Below are 23,433 nucleotides of genomic sequence, written 5' to 3'. Positions count from 1 at the left end.
AGTGTCCAGCACTTATCTTAATTAAATATAGACTGGAGTGGGAATAGTTAATTAATTAAGTTCAGTGTCCAGCACCTACTCTAATGTAATATAGGTTGGAGTGAGAATAGTAAATTAATTAAGTTCAGTGTCCAGTACTTATCTTAATTAAATATAGACTGGAGTGGGAATAGTTAATTAAGTTCAGTGTCCAGCACCTACTCTAATGTAATATAGGTTGGAGTGAGAATAGTAAATTTATTAAGTTCAGTGTCCAGCACTTATCTTAATTAAATATAGACTGGAGTGGGATTAGTAAATTATTTTAGTTAAGTGTTCAGCACCTACCCTAATTTAATATAGGTTGGAGTGAGAATAGTAAATTAATTAAGTTCAGTGTCCAGCAGTTATCTTAATTAAATATAGACTGGAGTGGGAATAGTTAATTAATTAAGTTCAGTGTGCAGCACCTACTCTAATGTAATATAGGTTGGAGTGAGAATAGTAAATTAATTAAGTTCAGTGTACAGCACTTATCTTAATTAAATATAGACTGGAGTGGGAATAGTAAATTAATTTAGTTCAGTGTCCAGCACTTATCTTAATTAAATATAGACTGGAGTGGGAATAGTAAATTAATTCAGTTCAGTGTCCAGCGCATACTCTAATTAAATATAGGTTGGAGTGAGAATAGTAAATTTATTCAGTTCAGTGTCCAGCACTTATCTTAATTTAATATAGACTGGAGTGGGAATAGTAAATTATTTTAGTTCAGTGTCCAGCACCTACCCTAATTTAATATAGGTTGGAGTGAGAATAGTAAATTAATTAAGTTCAGTGTCCAGCACTTATCTTAATTAAATATAGACTGGAGTGGGAATAGTAAATTAATTTAGTTCAGTGTCCAGCACCTACTATAATTTAATATAGGTTGGAGTGAGAATAGTAAATTAATTAAGTTCAGTTTGTAGTGGGAGTAGTATGTTAATTAAGTTTGGTAAATAGCAAATATTAGAATTAAATATAGAGTTGAATAGGAACAGTTAAATTAATTTGTTTTAATTTACAAAAAATCTGTAGATTTTAGTTTTGGTTGGATAAAAGATAGAAGTTATATCAGAATGCAAATTCCATTTTTTTTTTATAAAATAGTAGAAAGGAAAATAAGATTTGTTTTATAGTTGTTGGAATGTATATTCATTAGAGAGAAAATATTGTTTATTATTACGCATATTCTAATAATTAAATCATTGAAATAAACATGTAATAAAATAATTAATATTTAACATTTGGATTATAGTCATCATTTTTTTATAATGGATATATATTTGTTTAATGTATATTTTGGACATGAATATATGAACACACAAAATAATTAAAAATAAAAAAATATGATTTTTATAGCTGTTTAATATTTTTAAATTTATATTGTGTACTCTCAAAATTTTTAGAATTTATTTGAATTTATAAGAAATTGTATGTTTTGAAATACATGATTAATATATTTTAATTATTAATATTAATATTACATAATTAATATTGAAATTGTTTACATTTTAGAATATGTGTTTTTTTATTTTTTTTTGGTATGTTGTAGATACAATATATTAATTATATCATGTTCATCAATTTATTTTGGTAATATATACAGTTTTATTATTATATTAATAACAATATTTTATTTATTATATTTATTATTATACGTTAAATAATTTTCACATAGATAAAAAAAATAGGTATTCTTTTTGAGTATTTTATTCTAATGTTTTACTAATTTTTCAAGTAATGTGTAATGTTAAATAAATAGTTAGGGCATTTATTGGTATTGTTTTAGTTGTTATGTTTGTTTGGGTCTTTTATTTTGTAACCGCTCGTTGTTGTTTTGGGTTATTTTGGTAGAATCCAGGTCGCGGTCGGGAGCTGTTTCGCGTTTGAGAAGGTAAGAGTTATTTTCTTTATTATTAAATAGTTTTAAGTGTTTTGTGGAAGTAGTAATGTTGTAATAAGTGTGTATGGATTGATGTTTTAGAAGTTCGGGTGTTAGTAATAGTTTGTATACGGTTTTATAATTTACGTTGTGTTCCGTGTTTGTGGCTTTGTTAGTGTTTTGTTATTTCGGTGTGTTAAAGTTTTATAGTGTTTGAATAACGTTAGTAGTGATGTTTTTAGGTGCCTTATGTGTGTTTGTGTGTGGGTGGGAATGTTTGTTTCTCTTTTGTAGGTTTGACGGAGAAGATATTTTCGTCGGTTTCAAACACCTTATTTTTTTTAAAGGAAGGTGTATTAGTTGTGTTTACTAATCTTTATTTTACATTTCCTTTATTGTTCGGGTTTCCAGGAGCGGTTATTTACCTTTTTAATATTTTTCGGGATTTTTATGGTTAATGGATAGTCGTTTTTTTGCGTTCACGTTGTTTTCGATAGACAGTTGTATTTTTACATTTTATTTGGATTTTTTTTTGATACCTATGGATTTTGAACTACCTGGATTTATTTGGAAGGAATATTATTATCCCATTGGAGCAACTACACAGGTAAGTTCATTTAAATATTTTAATTGTTGGTGGCAAAACTTTATATATTTAATATTGTTGTTGTGTACTTGGTTTGTTTAATTATGTTGTCTAAATATATGTTGATGTAATTGATTTATATATTTTAGACCACATAATTAAATATGTGATATAATAAAGTGGTTTATTTATGTTGTGATAGTTGTTTTAGTAGAATTGTGGGTTAATATTTAGGAAAGGGTTTAGAAGAGAGTTTGAGCTATTATATTTAAGTACTCAAGTCCTCTTGTGGATGGGTATAGCTGTACCTGTTGTTGTAGGTAATTATACATTTGAGTAGTTTGTCTAGATTGTTTTGGTTTTAATTGTAGGACAGATTGTTGCATTCTTAATTCTTGGAAACTTTGTTCCTTTTGTATTGCAATTAGTAGTTTTTGTAGTGTTGGAATTGTTCTCCCAGTAGAAGTTAGGAATGCATTATGCCAGCCCTCGACGGCATTGTTAGTTTTGGCTTGTTGGTTGAGTGTACTTACATATACATTCCACCAAGGTATTTGGAACTTGGGCTGACGTCTATGGCCTGATCTGTGTAGTCTCCCCACCCAGGTATCCTCGAAATAATCTAAGAGGGGAGATAACTTTACTTCATTTTGTTTGTAGAATGGACTTTCTAATAAAAGATTGTAATGTTCTGCAACATCTGTGGTTGGTACATAAGCTAGGGCTGTTAGACGTTTTATTTGATGTGCAAAACTTATGTTAGTGGCATATTCTACACTTAGTGAAGATTTTTGTAAATGTCTCCATATACATTGGTTTAGATGGAAGTAACATCCTTGGATAGCTGTATGGGGGTACAGTTTTAGAATGCAATTTATCATGGCTTGCTCAAAGTCTATGATAATTCTTTGAGGGTAAAAATCATTTGATTCTTGTTTTAGTTTTCCTAGCATTTCATTATATGTTGTGTTTTGTTTGTTAGGTAATAGTGCATAAATTAAAGGTATGGAAGTGTTGTGATATTGACCGTGTATTGTGTAAAGCTGGTAGAATGGTTTTGGGCATATTGTAAAGGTGCCATCCATCATCCATGTTTGGCATTGTTGCAGTTTAGTTATATTGTTTGCAGTAGCAAACATTATTATTCTTTTTTCTGTGCTTTTGTTATCAAAAAAAATAAAAGGTTCATTATTGTGGGTGATAGTTAATTCTGGTGGAATGATGATCTCTTAAAAAGTTTTAGGGGATGGTATAGTTGTCGTGGTTGCTTTTTTGGTCCTAGCAATAGTTCTTTTTATAGAAGCAATTGATTGTAATTGGCCTCTTGCTTCTTTGGGCACTCTAGGTAATAGTTCTTTTAGGATTACACTTGTAGCAGTTTGTGAACCAGTGCTTAATTCTTTGATATTTTCAAGGGTTGATCTGACTTCTATTTCAGAGAGATTGGGTGGATGGTTATGCTCTCTTGTATATAGTACAGTTGGTTCTCTTGTTGTTGCTCGTCCGTAGCATTTGTTAGAATAATATTTAGTACACTTCCAGTTCACTTTTCGGTCTGTCTGCTTTTCTTGGGTGTATGTGTAACCCATGTAACACAATAGGAATTTTCCTCTCTGCGAAGTTATAAATTGGGCTTCTTCTGTCATCGTGATGTGTTAGAAATCTGGAAAAAATGTATATGAAAATATATGCAATAGTACTTTATATATTTAAATGAAAATAGCAAAAAAGCATTTTTTTTATATATACTTACCAAGTGTTTTTGGTTGTATTTGAATGAAGATGTTGTTTGTAGAGAAAATGCTGTTTAGTTAATGTAGTCTCTGAAAGTTAAAGAACATATAATGTTTTGGTTGGTTTAGTTTTTTAAGTGGGGTGGTATTGCTGTTTGGTATAGACTATATTTTTTTTGTTGAAACGTATTTTATTGTTTTACAAATCAACAACTCAAAAAACATTCCCCCGCCTTCACCTGTCCCGGAAGTACCACACATTTATCATCAAGACCAATTATTCAGGAGAAGGAACAACCTTTCCACTCAGTTCTCTACCCCCCCCCTCCCCCACCACATGTCAATGTACCCCCGTCCCTTACCCCTCTTACTATGTGCCCCTCCTCCCTAATAAATAAGATGCAGTAGCCCAACCTCTCCCTAAGCAAACAGAGCCTTCCCTCATGCCCAGTGGTATAGACTATAGGTGTTAATTTATACAGGTTTTTTAAAACTTAAAAAAGAGAACATGGATTTGTTTAGGGGTTTAGGATGTTTTGGGGTTTGAGTAGGATTTAATTAATATTTTATAAAGTATTTTGATAGTATACTTACTTTTTAGTGAGTCTTTTCTGGCAATCTTCAATATTTTCTTTAGCTGTTTGGAGTAATATCTGTAGTGGAAACATAAAGAGATGGAATATATAAGTTAGTTATTTATTTGAGTAAAGATAAATTAGTGTTTTAGTTTAATTTGGCAGTTTAGTTAGAAAAGAATATTTACTTACGTTTTTAGAATAGTAGTAGGATGTAGGTTTCTTCTGTTTAGCAGAGTTTCTTCTTCGTTCAATGCTTTGGTTTAAGGCACAGTAGAAGACTTGTTTTAATTGGTTTTTATAGTGGTTTTAAATTGTTTCTTGAATGTTATTGGTTGTTTTCTGTATGTGGCCTTTCTATTGGATGGTTTGAATTTTTTTTAGTTAATTGGTTTCCTTTTATGGAAAATGCTAAGTAAGAGTATATTTAGTTTTAAAGGAGGAGAGTTTTAAATCATTATATATAAAAAGATTTTCGCTCGGGCAAGGCTATGGGCCCCAACGGACTGCCGATTGAACTGTATAAACTACGCCCGGATAAAATCGCGCCCTTCCTCCGTCGTATGTTTCTGGAGTCGCTCGAGCGGGGTTCCCTCCCCGACGACCAGCGTCTGGCTACTATAGTTGTGATTCCCAAGGACGGTAAGCCACGAGACCGCTGTGCCTCATATAGGCCTATTTCCCTACTAAATGCCGAACCGAAAATCCTCGCCAAGGTCCTCGCTAATCGCTTGCTGAGAGTTATATGTGATTTGATACATCCGGATCAATGCGGCTTTATCCCTCATCGGAATACCGCTCTCAACTTGCGGCGTCTACACGGCGTCCTCGCTAGGGCGGAGTACCTCTCTGAACCGGCCATATTGGTTTCCTTAGACGCCACGATGGCCTTTGATACCATCGAGTGGCCATTCCTTTGGGCCGTCTTGGCGAAGTTTGGCTTTGGGGAGGGATTTATTAGTTGGGTTAAGCTCCTCTATGCTGGACCAATGGCTCAGGTTGTTGTCAATGGGCGGGTTTCTCGGCCCTTCGCTCTCGGGAGGGGTACTAGGCAGGGGTGTCCGTTGTCCCCTCTGCTCTTTGCTCTCGCCTTGGAACCGCTCGCTGCCTGGCTCCGCTGGGAGCCCTCGATCAGAGGGATCCGGTGGGCCCCGGGTTTCGAGGATCGGGTCTCGTTGTACGCGGACGACATTCTTTTGTACCTCACCTCGCCGCGGAAGTCGCTCAATGTGCTTTTTGATGTCCTTACTTCCTTCGGGAGGAATTCGGGGTTGATAATTAACTGGTCCAAATCTTGCGTGTATCCTATCTCCGGTGGCCTTCCTCTCTTACCGCCTCGGCTTCCGATTCAAACATCTCAATCCGGCTTTAAATACTTGGGGGTGTACGTTTCGTTGGATCCGGCGGTCCGCTACGAGCAGAATCTCCTGTCTCCCCTCCGGCGTTTGAGGGTGGATACGGCTTGGTGGTGTAAGTTGCCCTTGTCTCCACTTGGTCGCGCAGCACTGTTTAAAATGATGTCCCTCCCCAGATTTCTTTACGCACTCCAGAACTCCTTCGATATCATTCCGGCGGCCTACTTTAGGGAAGTGGAGAGTTTGCAGAGGAGACTGGTTTGGGACGGTCGGGCGCGTATCGCTTTGGCAAAGCTGACTCTTCCCTGGTATGACGGGGGCATCGCGCTTCCTGACATTAGAAGGTACTATTGGGCCTCCCAGCTGTCTGCCATTAACCATGCTACGTACGCTCCTGGTTCGAACCCGGCATATGAGATGGATAAATTCCTGCTTCCCGGCGGTAACTATAACAGAGCGCTTTACTCTCGATCTGCCGGGAGGACCCTCACGGGCTCTACTAGGATTGCGGTACGTGTGTGGAAGGCGGCGAATGTAGCTGTGGGCTGGAGTGAGCGTTTAACGTGTGCTACTCCTTTGTTCGCCTCAGAGCGCTTGGGTAGCCTCTGGACAACGAAAGGCTTTGAGCACTGGGATACGATCGGCATTAGCAGAGTGGGGTACCTATGGGTTAAAGGCGCGGTTAAATCCTTTGCGGCGCTTCAGAGCGAGTACGAGCTTAGTGAAAGGGAGTTCTTCCGCTATGCCCAGGTTCGGCACGCCCTACTCTTTGGGCCCGATTCACAGAACTAACTTAAGACAAAATCCTAAACTTACTACCATTTTGGTATTCACAGAAGGCACTTTCTCATTTTGGTATTCACAGAAGGCACTTACTCATTTCGGTATTCACAGAAGTTAGGAGTCCTAACTTTAGGACTCCTAAATGCCTTCTGTGAATACCGAAAGTCTTAAAATTAGGATTTTTCTCAGTTTAGTAGTAGTATAGTTAGGACTCCTAACTTTAGGACTCCTAAATGCCTTCTGTGAATACCGAAATTCTTTAAATTAGGATTTTTCTCAATTTAGTAGTCCTAAGTTTAGGACTCCTAACTTTAGGACTCCTAAATGCCTTCTGTGACTACCGAAAGCCTTAAAATTAGGATTTTTCTCAGTTTAGTAGTAGTATAGTTAGGACTCCTAACTTTAGGACTCCTAAATGCCTTCTGTGAATACCGAAAGTCTTAAAATTAGGATTTTTCTCAATTTAGTAGTCCTAAGTCTAAACTTAGGACTACTAAATTGAGAAAAATCCTATTTTTAAGACTTTCGGTAGCCACAGAAGGCATTTAGGAGTCCTAAAGTTAGGAGTCCTAACTATACTACTACTAAACTGCGAAAAATCCTAATTTTAAGACTTTCGGTATTCACAGAAGGCATTTAGGAGTCCTAAAGTTAGGACTCCTAACTTCTGTGAATACCGAAATGAGTAAGTGCCTTCTGTGAATACCAAAATGAGTAAGTGCCTTCTGTGAATACCAAAATGGTAGTAAGTTTAGGATTTTGTCTTAAGTTAGTTCTGTGAATCGGGCCCACCGTCTTTGGGGAGGAGACCACGGTCCCTGTTGCATCGCCTCTCGAGGACCGTATACTCGACGGACACGTGCCCGACAGTACTATCTCTCTGATTTATAAAAAACTAATAAATAATCGGGCTGATCTCTTGGTGCGTCTTCGGGAGGCGTGGACAGGGGTTGAGTTGGATGACGAGGACTGGCAGTCTGCGCTGTCATCCCCTAAGGAGGTTGCCATCCCGGCCCGTCTCCGTCTGGTCCAGCTTAAGATTCTCCATCGTGTCTATGTGACGGGTCCCCGTTTGGTGTCGATGGTTTTCTGACGACGGGCTCTGTAAGCGTGGCTGCGGGCTCAGTGCCACCTTTCTCCACATCCTCTGGGAGTGCCGCGAGGTGGCGGAATATTGGCGCCAGGTGCATGATGTTATGAAACGAGTCACTGGGGTCGCTCTGCTGCCGGAGGTGCACCGATGTGTTCTGAATGTGTGGGAGCCCAATGACTATAATGCGGCCCAGGTTCGGTGGGCGGCCCTTGGGAACATGATTGCAAAGAGAGATATTGCGCAGCTTTGGGGTTCCCAACGGCCTCCCACCGTGTCCGTATGGAAGGAGAACATGGACTGGTGCATGTTCAGGGAGAAGACGGTGTATGTGGCTCGTGGTAAACCGGGGGCATGGGGTAGAATCTGGGGTCAGTGGAATGTGTATCGAGGGACTATCTGTTCTCCCCCCCTGGTGGATGCGTCTGAGGTTGCCTTGTCCCCCTGATCCTTGAGGGTTCCTTGCTTAATTTGTTCATCTGTGTATAGGTTTGGTTTTCCCGTGGCCCCCCCCTCCCTCTCAGACCCCCTTTTTATTGACCACCCTATGGTGGTCGGGTGTGGAGTTCCTCTGCTGTGGTTAGACGCCCTTTCAATGTTTCTCGCCTTGCTTTTTGGGTTTTTTATTTAATATATAAAATGATTGTTTATAATGTGTAGTAATTTTTTTTAAATGTGTTCGAAATGCCAATGTGATAATTATTTCAGTGTTTTTTTATTATGTTGTTAAATATTGAGATCGCTATAAATGTTATGTTTAAGTAGAATCTCATTTGAAAATGTATGTTTTCGGAAAATATTGTCTTTATGTTGTTTAAAGTATTGGTTTTATTAGTATTAGAATTGTCGATATATTTAAAAAAAAACGATATTATTGATGTCTATATTTTGGTTATCGATATTTGTGACATGTGTCATATTTATTGACTCATGTCGATATTTAGTATTGCGATATTTATGTGTGCGATTTTTGTGTGATCGATATAATTGTATTACGATATTGTAGTGTCGATATTAGTGTAGTTTTTTAAATAAGTATACAATGTCGATATTTTTGATGTCGATATATTTGATGCGATATTTGTGTAGTTCGATAATGTGTCTGTCGATAATATGTCAGAGATCCGCGGTCGACATTCCGGGTCAAAGCTTGTGCGTCTGTCGGGGCAACCTGGATCCCCAAGTAACGAAATCCCGCCGGTTCCCAGCGCAGTCCCAGGTCCGGTAGCTCCTCCGGGGACACGGAGGTCAATCCCGCCAGCGGGAAGACCAGGGACTTGCCGCAGTTAAGCCGCAGGCCTGAGACCTCTCCAAACCGGTCCAACTGGTGTAGTAATATCGGCAACGTGTCCCTGGGAGAAGCCAAGTAAAAGAGTGAGTCGTCGGCATAAAGGGAGATAACGTGGCTCGTGTCCCCTACCCTGATCCCCCACTTGTCCATCTCGGCCCTGATCCAGACCGCAAAAGGTTCAATAGCCAGGGCGAACAACAAAGACGAGAGGGAGCACCCCTGACGAGTGCCCCAACCCAGTTGCCAATCCTCCGAGCGCGCCCCCCCAAGTTTAACCCTTGCGCGGGGTGCCGTATAAAGGATTCGAATCCAACGACAGAAGTTGGGGCCCAACCCCGCAGCATGGAGAACCTCGAGGAGGTATCCCCAATCTACTGTGTCGAACGCCTTGGCAAGGTCAATAGAGACCAGGACCAACGGATCCTCCCGGTCGCGTACTTCATGGAGGACATGGTTGAGCCGGTGTAGATTCATGGCCGTATTGCATCCTGATATGAACCCGCACTGGTCCTCGTGGACCAAGTGAGACATATATGGCGCCAAGCGGGTAGCTAAAAGTTTGGATAAGATTTTGATGTCCGTATTGATCATGGTGATCTGTCGGTTCGATGAGGGCTCATGAACATCTCCTCCTGGCTTCGGGATCATACAGATTTCCCCCTGTGCCATACTGGGCGGGAGCTGTCCACACTCAAAGGCTTCAAGATAGACCTGCAGCAAGAGACTGGGGAGAGTAGCCGCGAATGCCTGATAAAATTCTGGTGGGAACCCATCACTACCCGGGGACTTGGCACGTGGGAGGTGCTGCAGAGCGGACTGTACCTCCCCCAATGTTAGGGGTTCGTCAAGGTCCTTCCGCGTCGGTTCAGGGATAGACCGTAGGGTCAGGTCCTGAAGATAGGGGAGATAAGCGGCCTCGGTAATGGTGGGGTCCGCAGCATACACTGCCTGCCAATGTGATTGGAGGACTCGCAACAGCTCCACTTCCGAGTGGACAAGGCCGCCCGCGGGCTCCCTCAAAGCCACAATCGCCACTGGGGCATGCTCCTGCCGCAGCACCCATGCCAAGAGACGGCTCGATTTGTCCACCTCTCTATGAAGGCGCTGTCTATAATTTGTGAGTGTATATTTGTCGAATCTATCCCAAATGTTGTGGATGCGTTCCCTGATGCCATGTTCCCCATCCACCCCCCTGTGTCTAGGGACGCGGAGGTCTGTACCTCCAAGAGGCGACATTCCTCATCCTGGAGCTCGCATTGGAGCTGCTTTGACACCCCACATGTGAGACTCATTATTAGAATCCGGCTTCTCTGGTTGGCACAGGTAGGTACTTGTGACAAGCAGGGAACCTTTCCTCTAGTCAGGGTAAGGGGTTACACTCCTAAAATAACCCCTGCTCACCCTCTAGGTAGCTTGGCGCGAGCAGACAAGGCTTATCTCAGAGCGTTATAGGTTAAGCAATTGTGAACACATACAGTAACCAAGTGACAACACTACAAATGGATACCACACAGGTTTTTATATTAAAAATAAAGATTCTTTATATAGAGTTACCACAAGACCATTAAACGACAAAAATACACAATACTGTTACTTTAGATGGTAGAAGTTTGCTTAGTTCTCTTAAGTTCTTAAATGCAACACTTTAAGTCAATGTACCTTAGATGCAACACGCAGGGCAACAAAAGGGTTGCAACGATGCTGAGGCGATGACGTTTTTGGTGCAAAGAAATAAAGATGTGAAGATCTTCCAGATGCGTTACGCTTCTCTGATGTTGCGAGAAGACTCGTCTCGATGCGTCGGCTGCAGCGGCGTCACCCTTTACGCGATGCAACGACAGCGGCCTTGGCAGCGGCACTCTTCTCCGACGTTTGCGAGACGCTTCCGCTCGATGCGATGCTGCAGCGGCATCACCCCTTTACGCGATGCGACGACAGCAGCTCCGACGGCGGCACGCTTCTCCGTGGATGTGAGGCGCTTTTCTTGATGCCGTGCAATGCGACAACTACGATGGCTGCGATGGCGACACGCTTCTTCCTCGATGCGAGATTCTTCTCTTGAAGCGGTGCAATGCGTCAGCTACTATGGCTGCGATGGCGACACGCTTCTTCGGCGTTGCGAGATACTTCTGGAATGATGCGAGACGCTTCCGCTCGATGCGATGCTGCAGCAGCGACACCCATTGCGAGATGCGACGACAACAGCTCCGATGGCGGCACGCTTCTCCTTCTTGAGTCGCGCTCCCAGCTCCTTGCGAAACGCAGTCCCTCAGAAAGCCTAACAACAGCAGCAGGCACTTCCAAGGAACTCTGGGGAGCTGGGGGGTGAAGTCCACTGGTCCTGGGACTTCGTTCAGGGGGCACGCTCAGCACAAGCCCTTGGAGATCTTTTAAGCACAAGTTGAAACAAAGTCTTTGTAGTCTTTCTCCTCTCCTTTCAGCAGCAAGGCAACCACTGCAGGCCAATCCCCCAGATCAGGGACAGTACTCCTCCTTACAGCTTTCCCAGTTCCTTCTCCTCAGGCAGAGGTTCTTCTTGTCAAGCAGGATCTAATTTCTTGGGAGCAGGGTCCCAATACTTATACCCCTAATTCCTTTGTTCCTCTGGGGTAGAGGGGCCATTGCCCAGTCCAAACCAGTTCCTGAGAACTTTGTTGACATGACTCTGCCTTTCGATTCAGGGTGCAGGGCAGAGACATCAGCCGCTCCACAGGAGGTGGAGCCAGCATTGTGGTGGCAGAGCACAGCCCTATTCAGAGTCCAGTTGTACTCCTCCCACCCATCTGGATGCCAACCTCTCTATTCACCACCAGGCTACCTAGCCCTGCCCCTCTGGGTTTCCCCAGCCCTGTCACTCACACAAACCAGACAGGCAGATACACATCATAGCAGAGGCGGGCTGAAATGGTTAGGCAAGCAAATACCAACTTTCTAAAAGTGGTATTTGCAAACACAGAATATTAAAATAAACTTTACTAAAAGATGTATTTCATTATTCTAAGTTCAGGCATACTAAACTCGAATTTCTACCATGTTCCCTCGGTCTGTTAGGATCATAGGATGTAACAATTCTAACAGCCCATTCTGGCCTATGGGAACAGGTAGCCTTGCAATAGTGAAAAACGAAAATGGCTGTAATTCACTATTAGGACATGCCACACACATCAGGGCGTGTCCTATCTTATGCTTACAATGCACCCTGCCCTTGGGCCTACCATAGGGGTGACTAATATGAAGTTAAGGGAAGGTTTAGGGACTGGGAAGTGGGTGCACTTGCCCAGTCAGCATGACAGTACCAGACTGCACGCAGGTTCTGCAATGGCAGACCTTAGACACATTTTACTAGGCCGCTTCTGGGGGTGGCACAACCAGTGCTGCATGCCCACCAGCGGCATTTGTATTTACACGCCCTGGCACTCCTGGTGCACTTTACTGGGGTCTGATAGTAAACCAAATAAGCCAATCATGGAATCCAACCAACATATACATTTTACATAGGGAGCACTTGCACTGTGGCACTGGTTGGCAGTGGCACAGTGCTCTGAGCGGCCAACACCATAAAAACACATGAGGCACAGCGTCAAAAAGTGGAAGGGAGACTCACGCCAAGGTGCCAGGTCTAACACGTGTCCCCTCCAGCTGAAAAGTGGGGAGAACTACCCTACCCCAGGGAGTTCCTCATCACTAAGGTGGAAAAATCTGGACAGACCGTCAGCATTGGCGTGATCTGTACCAGGGCGATGTTCCACCGTGAAATCCATACCCTGTAGGGAAATGGACCACCTCAACAGCTTTGGATTCTCACCCCTCATATGCATCAACCATCTGAGGGGCCTGTGGTCTGTCTGAACCCGGAAGTGAGACCCAAACAGGTAGGGTCTTAGCTTCTTCAGCGCCAAGACCACAGCAAATGCCTCACGCTCAATAGCACTCCATCTCTGTTCCCGTGGTAGTAACCTCCTGCTAATAAAGGCTACAGGTTGATCTAGGCTGTCTTCATTAATCTGTGAAAGAACAGCCCCCACACCATGCTCTGAAGCGTCTGTCTGAACGATAAACTCTTTGGAGAAGTTGGGAGCCAAAAGCACGGGCGCCGTGCACATAGCAGCTTTCAGGGCCTCAAAAGATTTCTGACAGGTGTCAGTCCAAATCACCTTCCTGGGCTGCTTCCTTGAAGTCAGCGGTGTCAATGGGGCAACAATGTTGCCATACCCCTTGACAAACCTCCTGTAGTACCCGTGAGACCTAGGAAGGCTCTCACCTCTGTCTGGGTTTTGGGCGACTCCCAATTCAGGATGGTTTCTATCTTGGGTTGAAGGGGTGCCACCTGGCCACTCCCAACTTGGTGCCCCAAGTACACCACTGAACCCTGCCCGATCTGGCACTTACTCGCCTTGATCGTGAGGCCTGCCCTCCGCAGCGCCATCAACACTTCCCAGAGGTGGCGCAGGTGTTCCTCCCACGTGGAGCTGAACACTGCGATGTCATCCAGGTAGGCTGCACTGAACGAATCCAGCCCAACTAACACCTGGTTGACCAACCTCTGGAAGGTGGCTGGGGCATTCTTCATCCCAAAGGGCATAATCCGGAACTGGTAATGCTCATCAGGGGTGGAAAATGCTGACCTCTCTTTGGCCCCATCGGTCAAGGCGATCTGCCAATACCCAGACGTCAAATCAAACGTGCTGAGGTAGTTGGCAGCCCCTAGCCGATCTATGAGCTCATCAGCTCTGGGGACGGGGTGTGCGTCAGTCTTGGTGACCGAATTGAGTCCTCTGTAGTCCACACAGAGCCGGAGTTCGGGTGTGGCTCCGGGCGCTGCAGCCTTTGGGACCAAGACCACTGGGCTGGCCCAAGGACTGCTTGAGGACTCAATTACCCCGAGGGCAAACATCTTGGAGACCTCCTCCTTGATGCAGGACCTTACCCTGTCAGTCACCCTGTAGGCCTTGTGCCGCACAGGTGTACTATCCCCAGTGTCCATATCATGGACACACCAATCAGTGACACCGGGAATCAGGGAAAACAGGTCAGAAAATTGTCCCAGTAACTGGCGACAATCGTTCTGTTGCTCAGGGGTCAGGGTGGAAGAGAGGATGACACCATCCACTGACCCATCTTGCACCTTGGCGGACAGGAGTTCAGGAAGAGGCTCGGTCTCCTCCTCCATCCCAGCCTCTGTCGCTAAGAGCATGCCCACTTGGGACCTCTCCAAGTGGGGCTTGAGGCTGTTGACATGAAGGACCCTCAAGGGGTTCCTTGGAGACCGCAAGTTCACCAAATAGGTGACAGGGCTCTTGCGCTCCACAACCTCAAAGGGACCGGTCAACTTATCCTGGAGCGCACAGGGCTCCACTGGGGCCAAGACCCATACCTTCTGTCCAGGCTGAAGCTCTACCAGAGTGGCATTCTGGTCGTACCACCGCTTCATCTCCTCCTGGCTGGCTTCCAGGTTTGCCTCAGCAAGTTCCCTGAAACGCCTAGCCTGGTTCCTGAAGGCCAGCATGTAGCTATATACATTCTGGGGAGGTTTCCTGGGAGATTGCTCCGAGCCTTCCTTGACCAGACTTAGAGGTCCTCTCACTGGGTGTCCGTTCAGAAGCTCAAAGGGGCTGAACCCTAGAGACTTCTGTGGCACCTCTCTGTAAGCAAAGAGAAGGCATGGTAAGAGAACGTCCCACTTACGCCTCATGGGTTCCTCAAGACCCATTATCATGCCCTTTAGGGTTCGGTTGAATCTCTCAACCAACCCGTTTCCTTGGGGGTGGTAAGGTGTGGTGAACTTGTAGGTTACACCACACTCTTTCCAAAGGGATTTCATATATTTAGATATGAAATTGGTACCCCGGTCAGACACCACCTCTAGAGGGAATCCCACTCGGGAGAAAATTCCCATCAGCGCACGTCCCACCACGGGGGCCGTCACTGTCCTCAGAGGGATGGCTTCCGGGTACCGGGTGGCATGGTCCACCAGGACCAGGATGAACCTATTGCCCATCGCTGTCCTGGGGTCCAGTGGCCCTACAATGTCAATCCCCACTCGCTGGAATGGGGTACCGACCACAGGGAATGGCTGGAGTGGAGCCTTCTGCTTCCTTTCACTCTTACCACTTGCCTGGCAAGTCTGACAGGTCCTGCAGTGAGTGTCTGAACTACTGCGCATTTGGGGCCAAAAGAAGTGGGTGACAAGCCTTTCAAAGGTCTTGTCCTGCCCCAAATGTCCTGCCAATGGCACATCGTGAGCCAGCCCCAGTAGGAAGGCTCTGAAGCGCTGGGGTACCACCAGCACATGGGCTGACCCAGGCTCAGCAACCTTAGGCTCAGAATACAGGAGGTCGTTCTCCCAGTAAATGAAATGTGTTCCAGACTGATCACCGTTGGCCTGGTCTGCAGCCTGCTGCCGCATACCCACGAGAGAAGGGCACTCTTTCTGCTCCCTGCAGAATTCCTCCCTGGAGGGTCCTCCTTCTTGCTGCCAGTGGGTCAGCTCAGGCAGGTCCCCCAGTTCAGCTATCTGTTCCCCTGTAGGTTCCAGGGCATCCCCCTCAAGGTCTGCTTCCTTCTGGACCGTGGGAACTTCAGGGGCCGGTTTCCCGCGCCCCCTGCCTCTTCTCCCTAAGGCCGGTTCCTGGGCCTCCCTCTCAGGCTCCAGGTCCTCTTGAGCACCTCTACTCGCTGTCATGGACCGTGTGGTGACACACGCCCAATCTGGCATACCCAACATCTCCAGGTGAGCACTCCGCTCCACCTTAGCCCAAGGTGAGCTCTCCAGATCGTTCCCTAACAGACAGTCTACAGGCATGGCGGGCCTCACAGCTACCTGAAGAGTACCAGAGACCCCCCCCCCCCCCACTCAAAGGGAACCTGAGCCACCGGGCAGTGACTCTCGGTGTTGTCGGCGGCAACAACCGGATAGAATGCTCCTGGGACAACCTGCTCCTGAGACACCAGGTGGCGCTTGACAGCCGTCACACTGGCTCCTGTGTCTCTGAGAGCTTCCACCCTATGGCCATTTATGGTCACCCACTGCCTGTATTTTTAGTGTTCTCAGGCAGCTGGGTTTTGGGGACCACTTCACGGTCTCCTAATGAGACCAGGGACATTTCTACTGAACCCCACCCACCTTGGACACCCATCTCTCCACCCAGGGCTACACTAGCCGTCTGCCGGGGGTTGCACCAGGGGGTGCTGGTTTACCAAACTGGTGACACTTGGGATCATTGGCAAAATGACCCAGCTCACCACATCTGTAACAGGTTGGGGGCCCTCTTTGAACAGGGGTACCTGTCGGGGCCCCAGTCGGTTTCTGGGGTGGGGGAGGCTGAGAACCTTTCCCTTGGTTCCCTTGGGGATTACTTTGGGGCCTCCTCTGGAACTCCCTCTGTTTACCCTTGTCCCCCCGCTCTTCTGCTGGAGACCCTGCCCACCTTTGGCGGAGTCTCCCACGGGACCCTTGCGGACCCTGGTACTGACCCAGTGGTCCGCCTCCTCAGCAAGCTTCCTAGGGTTAGTCAGCCTACTATCAATCAGGTGTTGGCATAGCTCAGGAAAACAATTACTGGACAAGTGCTCCCATGCCATTAAATCAAGAAGCCCTTGAAAATTAACAACCTTGCTACCCTTCACCCAACCATCCAGTGCTCTGCAAAAAAAAGTCACATACTCCACATACTTACTATTGGGAATCTTAGTGCAACCCCTGAACCTCTGTCTATACATTTCAGGGGTTAACCCATACCTAGCCATTAAAGCATCCTTCATATGGGGATATGAGTTATGCGAATCTGAGGGCAAATCTTGCAGTGTGTCCCGCCCTTCACTCAAGAACTTCCCCCACAACCCCGCTCCCCAATCCTTCTCAGGGACCCAGTGGGAGGACATGGCTACTTCGTAGGATTTGAACCACAGCCCTATGTCATCATTTTAAAAAAATTCCTTCACTACATCTTTGGGTATGTACACTCTGACTCTACCTGCACTGGGGGTGTGCTGCAACCAGAGGGAGTGCTTCCCAAGCCCTGGGCTTTCAACTCCAGCTCCCTCATTTTCATCTCTTGCTTCATTTGGCTTTTTCTCTCTTCCATTTCCAGCCTTTTTTGTTCCATTGCCAGTTGTCCATTTAGTTTCGCCATCTCTATTTCATGAGCTCTGGTTTCCTTCCTGTCTGCCAACTCCTCTGGAGATAAACTTTTACTAGAAACACTGCTACCTGCAGGGGAAGGGGTTCTCCTTCCTCTTGGACCCACTGGCCCATACAGCTGCTCATCTGCATTATCATCATCAGTGGCATTCCTTGCTTCTACCCAGGCCCTCAGCGCCTTGTAGAACTCTGCCTTGTTTTTACATCTAGTTGTAGAAACATTAAATTTCTCGTAGAAGAATTTCAGCTGTGATAACCTGTAGCTATCCAATTTCTCTTCTTCCCATTCAAATTCAGTATTAACAGAGACTATGGATGCTGCTTTCTCTACCATGATTAAGCTTGGCAGTGCTAAAAAATAGACAGTCCCAAAAGAAATCTACCAACACGTATTGGTTGCGTTTAAGGTCTGCACTCACTAAGTAGTGTTCACCAATTACTGTACATGAGTCACAAATGCAAGTCCAGAATCCTCACCGCTGACCACCAATGTTAGAATCTGGGTTATCTGGTTGGCACAGGTAGGTACTTGTGACAAACAGGGAATCTTTCCTCTAGTCAGGGTAAGGGGTTACACTCCTAAAATAACCCCTGCTCACCCTCTAGGTAGCTTGGCGCGAGCAGACAAGGCTTATCTCGGAGCGTTATAGGTTAAGCATTTGTGAACACATACAGTAACCAAGTGACAACACTACAAATGGACACCACACAGGTCTTTATATTAAAAATAAGGATTCTTTATATAGAGTTACCACAAGACCATTAAACGACAAAAATATACAATACTGTTACTTTAGATGGTAGAAGTTTGCTTAGTTCTCTTAAGTTCTTAAATGCGACACTTTAAGTCAATGTACCTTAGATGCGACACGCAGGGCAACAAAAGGGTTGCAACGATGCTGAGGCGATGAAGTTTTTGGTGCAAAGAAATAAAGACGTGAAGATCTTCCAGATGCATTACGCTTCTCCGATGTTGCCGGAAGACTCGTCTCGATGCGTCGGCTGCAGCGGCGTCACCCTTTACGCGATGCGACGACAGCGGCCTTGGCAGCGGCACTCTTCTCCGACGTTTGCGAGACGCTTCCGCTCGATGCGATGCTGCAGCGGCGTCACCTCTTTACGCGATGCGACGACTGCAGCTCCGACGGCGGCACGCTTCTCTGTGGATGCGAGGCGCTTTTCTTGATGCGGTGCAATGCGACAACTACGATGGCTGCGATGGCGACACGCTTCTTCCTCGATGCAAGACTCTTCTCTTGATGCGGTGCAATGCGTCAGCTACGATGGCTGCGATGGCGACACGCTTCTTCGGCGTTGCGAGATACTTCCGGAATGATGCGAGACAAGGCAACCACTGCAGGCCAATCCCCCAGGTCAGGGACAGTACTCCTCCTTACAGCTTTCCCAGTTCCTTCTCCTCAGGCAGAGGTTCTTCTTGTCAAGCAGGATCTAATTTCTTGGGAGCAGGGTCCCAATACTTATACCCCTAATTCCTTTGTTCCTCTGGGGTAGAGGGGCCTTTGCCCAGTCCAAACCAGTTCCTGAGCACTTTGTTGACATGACTCTGCCTTCCTATTCAGGGTGCAGGGCAGAGACATCAGCCGCTCCACAGGAGGTGGAGCCAGCATTGTGGTGGCAGAGCACAGCCTTATTCAGAGTCCAGGTGCACTCCTCCCACCCATCTGGATTTCAACCTCTCTATTCACCACCAGGCTACCTAGCCCTGCCCCTCTGGGTTTCCCCAGCCCTGTCACTCACACAAACCAGACAGGCAGATACACATCATAGCAGAGGCGGGCTGAAATGGTTAGGCAAGCAAATACCAACTTTCTAAAAGTGGTATTTGCAAACACAGAATATTAAAATGAACTATACTAAAAGATGTATTTCATTATTCTGAGTTCAGGCATACTAAACTCGAATTTCTACCATGTTCCCTGGGTCTGTTAGGATCATAGGATGTAACAATTCTAACAGCCCATTCTGGCCTATGGGAACAGGTAGCCTTGCAATAGTGAAAAACGAAAATGGCTGTAATTCACTATTAGGACATGCCACACACATCAGGGCTTGTCCTACCTTATGTTTACAATGCACCCTGCCCTTGGGCCTACCATAGGGGTGACTAATATGAAGTTAAGGGAAGGTTTAGGGACTGGGAAGTGGGTGCACTTGCCCAGTCAGCATGACAGTACCAGACTGCACGCAGGTTCTGCAATGGCAGACCTTAGACACATTTTACTAGACCGCTTCTGGGGGTGGTACAACCAGTGCTGCAAGCCCACCAGCGGCATTTGTATTTACACGCCCTGGCACTCCTTGTGCACTTTACTGGGGTCTGATAGTAAACCAAATAAGCCAATCATGGAATCCAACCAACATATACATTTTACATAGGGAGCACTTGCACTGTGGCACTGGTTGGCAGTGGCACAGTGCTCTGAGCGGCCAACACCATAAAAACACATGAGGCACAGCGACAAAAAGTGGAAGGGAGACTCACGCCAAGGTGCCAGGTCTAACACTCATGCATGCCCCTCTCACTACAGCTTTCAGGGCATCCCATTTCGTGGCTAGAGAAAAGCCCGGCTCGTTCCAATTGAGGTCAATATAATCCGTTATGGCCGTCTCTAGATGGTGTTTCCCCACAGGGTCCTCGAGGACCTCTGCCGGGAGCCTCCAGACTTGTGGGCGGTAAACCGGACGGCCCCAACCAACCACACATGCGACCGGGGAGTGATCAGATAGAAATCGCGCATGATAGGTCACCTCGAGGGACATGGCCATGCTCGGGTTTGCGATTAAAAACCGGTCTAAGCGACCTTTTGTATTGTGAGTGGGTGAGAAACAAGTGATGACTTTCTGAGTGGGGTGCCCCTGGCGCCATATATCCTGAGCCCCAATATTTTCCATGACCTCACGGAGTTTCACCGTCATCCTTGGTTTTGTTCCAGTGCGGGAGGGACCTATCTAGATCGGAGTCCAGGACGCAGTTAAAGTCCCCCATCCAGATCAACGGGACCTCGAATTCGGACACCAGGACCTTCTGCAGGGATTGAAAAAAGTCTGGATCATCGGTGTTGGGTGCATAGGTATTCATGATTGCAATGTCTCTCCCATCAAGCTTAGCTCTGAGGAGCAAATATCTCCCATGAATGTCAGCTCCTACATACTGGAGGGCAAACAGGGTCCCCGGGGCCACCCAAACAAGGACTCCCCTAGCGTAGGAAGAAAAGGAGGAGTGAAAAACCTGACCCCGCCATTTCTTCGCTAATTTCTGAGCCCCTTCATCGGTGAGATGCGTATCCTGGAGACACGCTATCGAGACCTGTTGTCTGCGGAGGAAGGATAAGACTCTGTATCTCTTAGTGCACGTGCCCAGTCCCCTCACATTCCAGCGTAAAAATTTAAACCCCCTAGATGTTAAGGTGGCCATTGGTCATGTGTTCTCTGCCCCGTGCTGCCCTGCGCCCCCCGAGCCTCCGGATCTGTACATACAATGCCTAAAAGAAGAACCCCAACATTCCCACCTAGAAGACCCCCCCCCGATCAACTTACTGACAACAACACATGCAGAAATGCCCTTCCCACGCTGGTGCCAGGACGTGCACAGCTGTCCCAATAGCCCAACCGGGGCCAACGTTACTAAGCAAAGAAAAAACAACATAGGAAACACCCCACTCTTTCCCCCCCCCACCCCCCCCCCCCCCAATTCGGGCCAGCCACCGCTTAGCCTACGGTCATAACCACTCCGCCCCAACTAGCATGCAAAGCCACAGGATCAAATTAAGTGGCCGCGCCCGCGAGGCGCAGCCGCCATATTCTCAGCTGAACATTCCCACTCAAGCCCCCCAGAAAGGGAGAAGAGAAAAGAGACAGGATAATAAAGGGGTAAAGAAAAGAGGTGGGGGGAGGAAAGAGAGAAAATTAAGTCAGACAGAGACATTATCATGGCAAGCACGTCTCCAAGGGCTCTGCGATACCATAAGCATTGTGCCCCTAATGTCCGGCCCTCTGCCGCCACAGCCTCATGAGTGAGGAAACAGGAAAGAACGAGTAGGGTACCATCTTCAAGCCGGCTCCCAGGCTGGCACCCGATCTCCTTCCCCCTCCAAGGGGCTCAGCTGCCGGTAGGCTCCCCGCCGGGATCAGGTCAGGGACAGTGTTCTAGGGCCCGGCTCCCCCCCCACAGGCGCCGGGCCACCAGGGCAGGCAGAGGCCAGTCCGGTCCTCCGATGGTATGGCAACGGGGGCGGAATGTCCCGCAGGGCCTCACGCCGCGATGTCCAACGCAGACCAGGCAGGTGTAGGCCGCAGCCCCGGCCTCACATAAAGTCGGGCCGCGAGCGTGGTAGGCTCTGAATGGGCCTCGCCGCCCCCAGACCGTTTTCTGGTCCTGCTCCCCCTCCAAGGGGTCGGGGTCAGGGTCTCCGCCGCATAGAATCTACCCACGTGGGCAGCAGTGGAAAGAATGATGCAGGATTAATTGGGCTGGCCGGTCGGGAGCTGAAGGAGCACACATCCTGTCGGCCATGCTGCTTGTCCATGCCCCCCACAAAAATTATCTTGACTCCAGACAATGCCTTTTCCTGTACCATATTGTGGTACTGCAAACTGGCAGCCAAAGGGTTTGTGCTGCAGGGGGTTGGGTCTACTTGTCCCAAAGACAAAATACACATTAAAACTTGTTGTCTTTGACCACAAACAATATTTCTTGGGCATTGGCCTATAGGAATTCCACAACCCTGATTGAAGTATGATTTGAAAGAAAGGAAAACTTAAAGGTTTGCAAAGTATTGTCAATTTATAACTTTAGTATTAAGTGGTCCTCCAAACATGATAAATGTAGAATTTAAGATGGGATTATAATGCATTTAGTGCAGTGTTCTGGAAAATGTTAAAAAAAGAATGTTTGCTGGAAGGTATTAAGAACTGCATTACAAAATTAAAAATTAATACTTGTTGGTTCTCATTCTGATAAAAATTAATTTTTACTTAATTTTGATGCACTTTTGTGAGGGAGCGCAACTCCTAAAGAAGCTACACTGTATTTCAGTTATGAGTATACAGTTGTATGAAAATACCAATGTATTTCTGTTATACATTGACAATCGGTGTACGAACAGCAGTGTATTTGTCAGATTCTATTCAACGGGACAGGGGTACAGGGAAGATGGGGCTACTGGGCCATAACTGTTGTGGTTGGTATTTGTTTACTCTCGTGTCCTGGGTCCCTCCTACTATGCCTCTGTAAGTTTTCTGCGCTTGACTCTAAGGTTAGCAAGGTGAGGCATGGAAGTAGTATGGGGCCAGCAGAGACTTACAGGCACATGCATCAAGCACAAAACCGGTCGCAAACGGGCAGATTCTCAGAATCTGCCCCTTTGCGACCGGTATTTTTGCATTTGGGATGCATCATCCCAAATGCAAAAATCGCTATTTAAGGAATCTCAAAATAGCGATTCCTTAAATAGCGATTGCATTTAAGGAATCCCTAATTGAGATTCCTTAAATGCAATGCATTACAGTTTAAAAAATTGCGATTTCGCTATTAGCGTAAGCAAATTACCATGAAGCTGGACTTCATGGTAATTTGCGAAAACTTAGAAAAATGCACTTATTTGCATTTTTCTAAGTTTCATGTTGCCCACACACATGCCCTTAGAGCATGTGTGTATGCAACATTTGTGCAGAGTTAACATACATGGGTGCAATAGGGTGTCATTTTGACACCCTTGCACCATCGAAATTGCTCCCACAATTTGCGAGTACCTACTGGTACTCGCAAATTGCTCCCGCAATCTCCAATTCATTCCTATGGGCCCGGAGGCCCATAGGAATGAAGGGGAAGACATTCCTTAATTGCGACTCGCAATTTGCTAGTCGCAATTAAGGAATTTGTGGGAATCGCTATTTCTTTAGCGATTCCTACATGCATAGGGTTTTGCTATTCCTTAATTGCGATTCCTTAATA

General features: G+C 46.1%; 1 protein-coding gene across 2 annotated transcripts in view; it reads left to right on the top strand.

Annotated features, from left to right (window-relative positions):
- The window catches only part of MTMR2 (myotubularin related protein 2), a 450,663-nt gene that overhangs the window by 24,766 nt on the left and 402,464 nt on the right, over positions 1 to 23,433 (top strand). The window contains exon 2 of one of the 2 annotated variants that reach the window (XM_085621425.1): positions 1,879 to 1,918. The exons of the other annotated variant lie outside the window; for it this stretch is intronic. The gene's annotated coding sequence lies outside the window, so the exon portion shown is untranslated. The remainder of the gene's footprint in view (positions 1 to 1,878; positions 1,919 to 23,433) is intronic. 2 annotated transcript variants of the gene reach the window in all.

This window comes from Triturus cristatus, chromosome 8 (assembly GCF_964204655.1).
Source record: "Triturus cristatus chromosome 8, aTriCri1.1, whole genome shotgun sequence".
NCBI lineage: Eukaryota > Metazoa > Chordata > Amphibia > Caudata > Salamandridae > Triturus > Triturus cristatus.
This window is presented reverse-complemented; position numbering and strand designations above follow the sequence as displayed.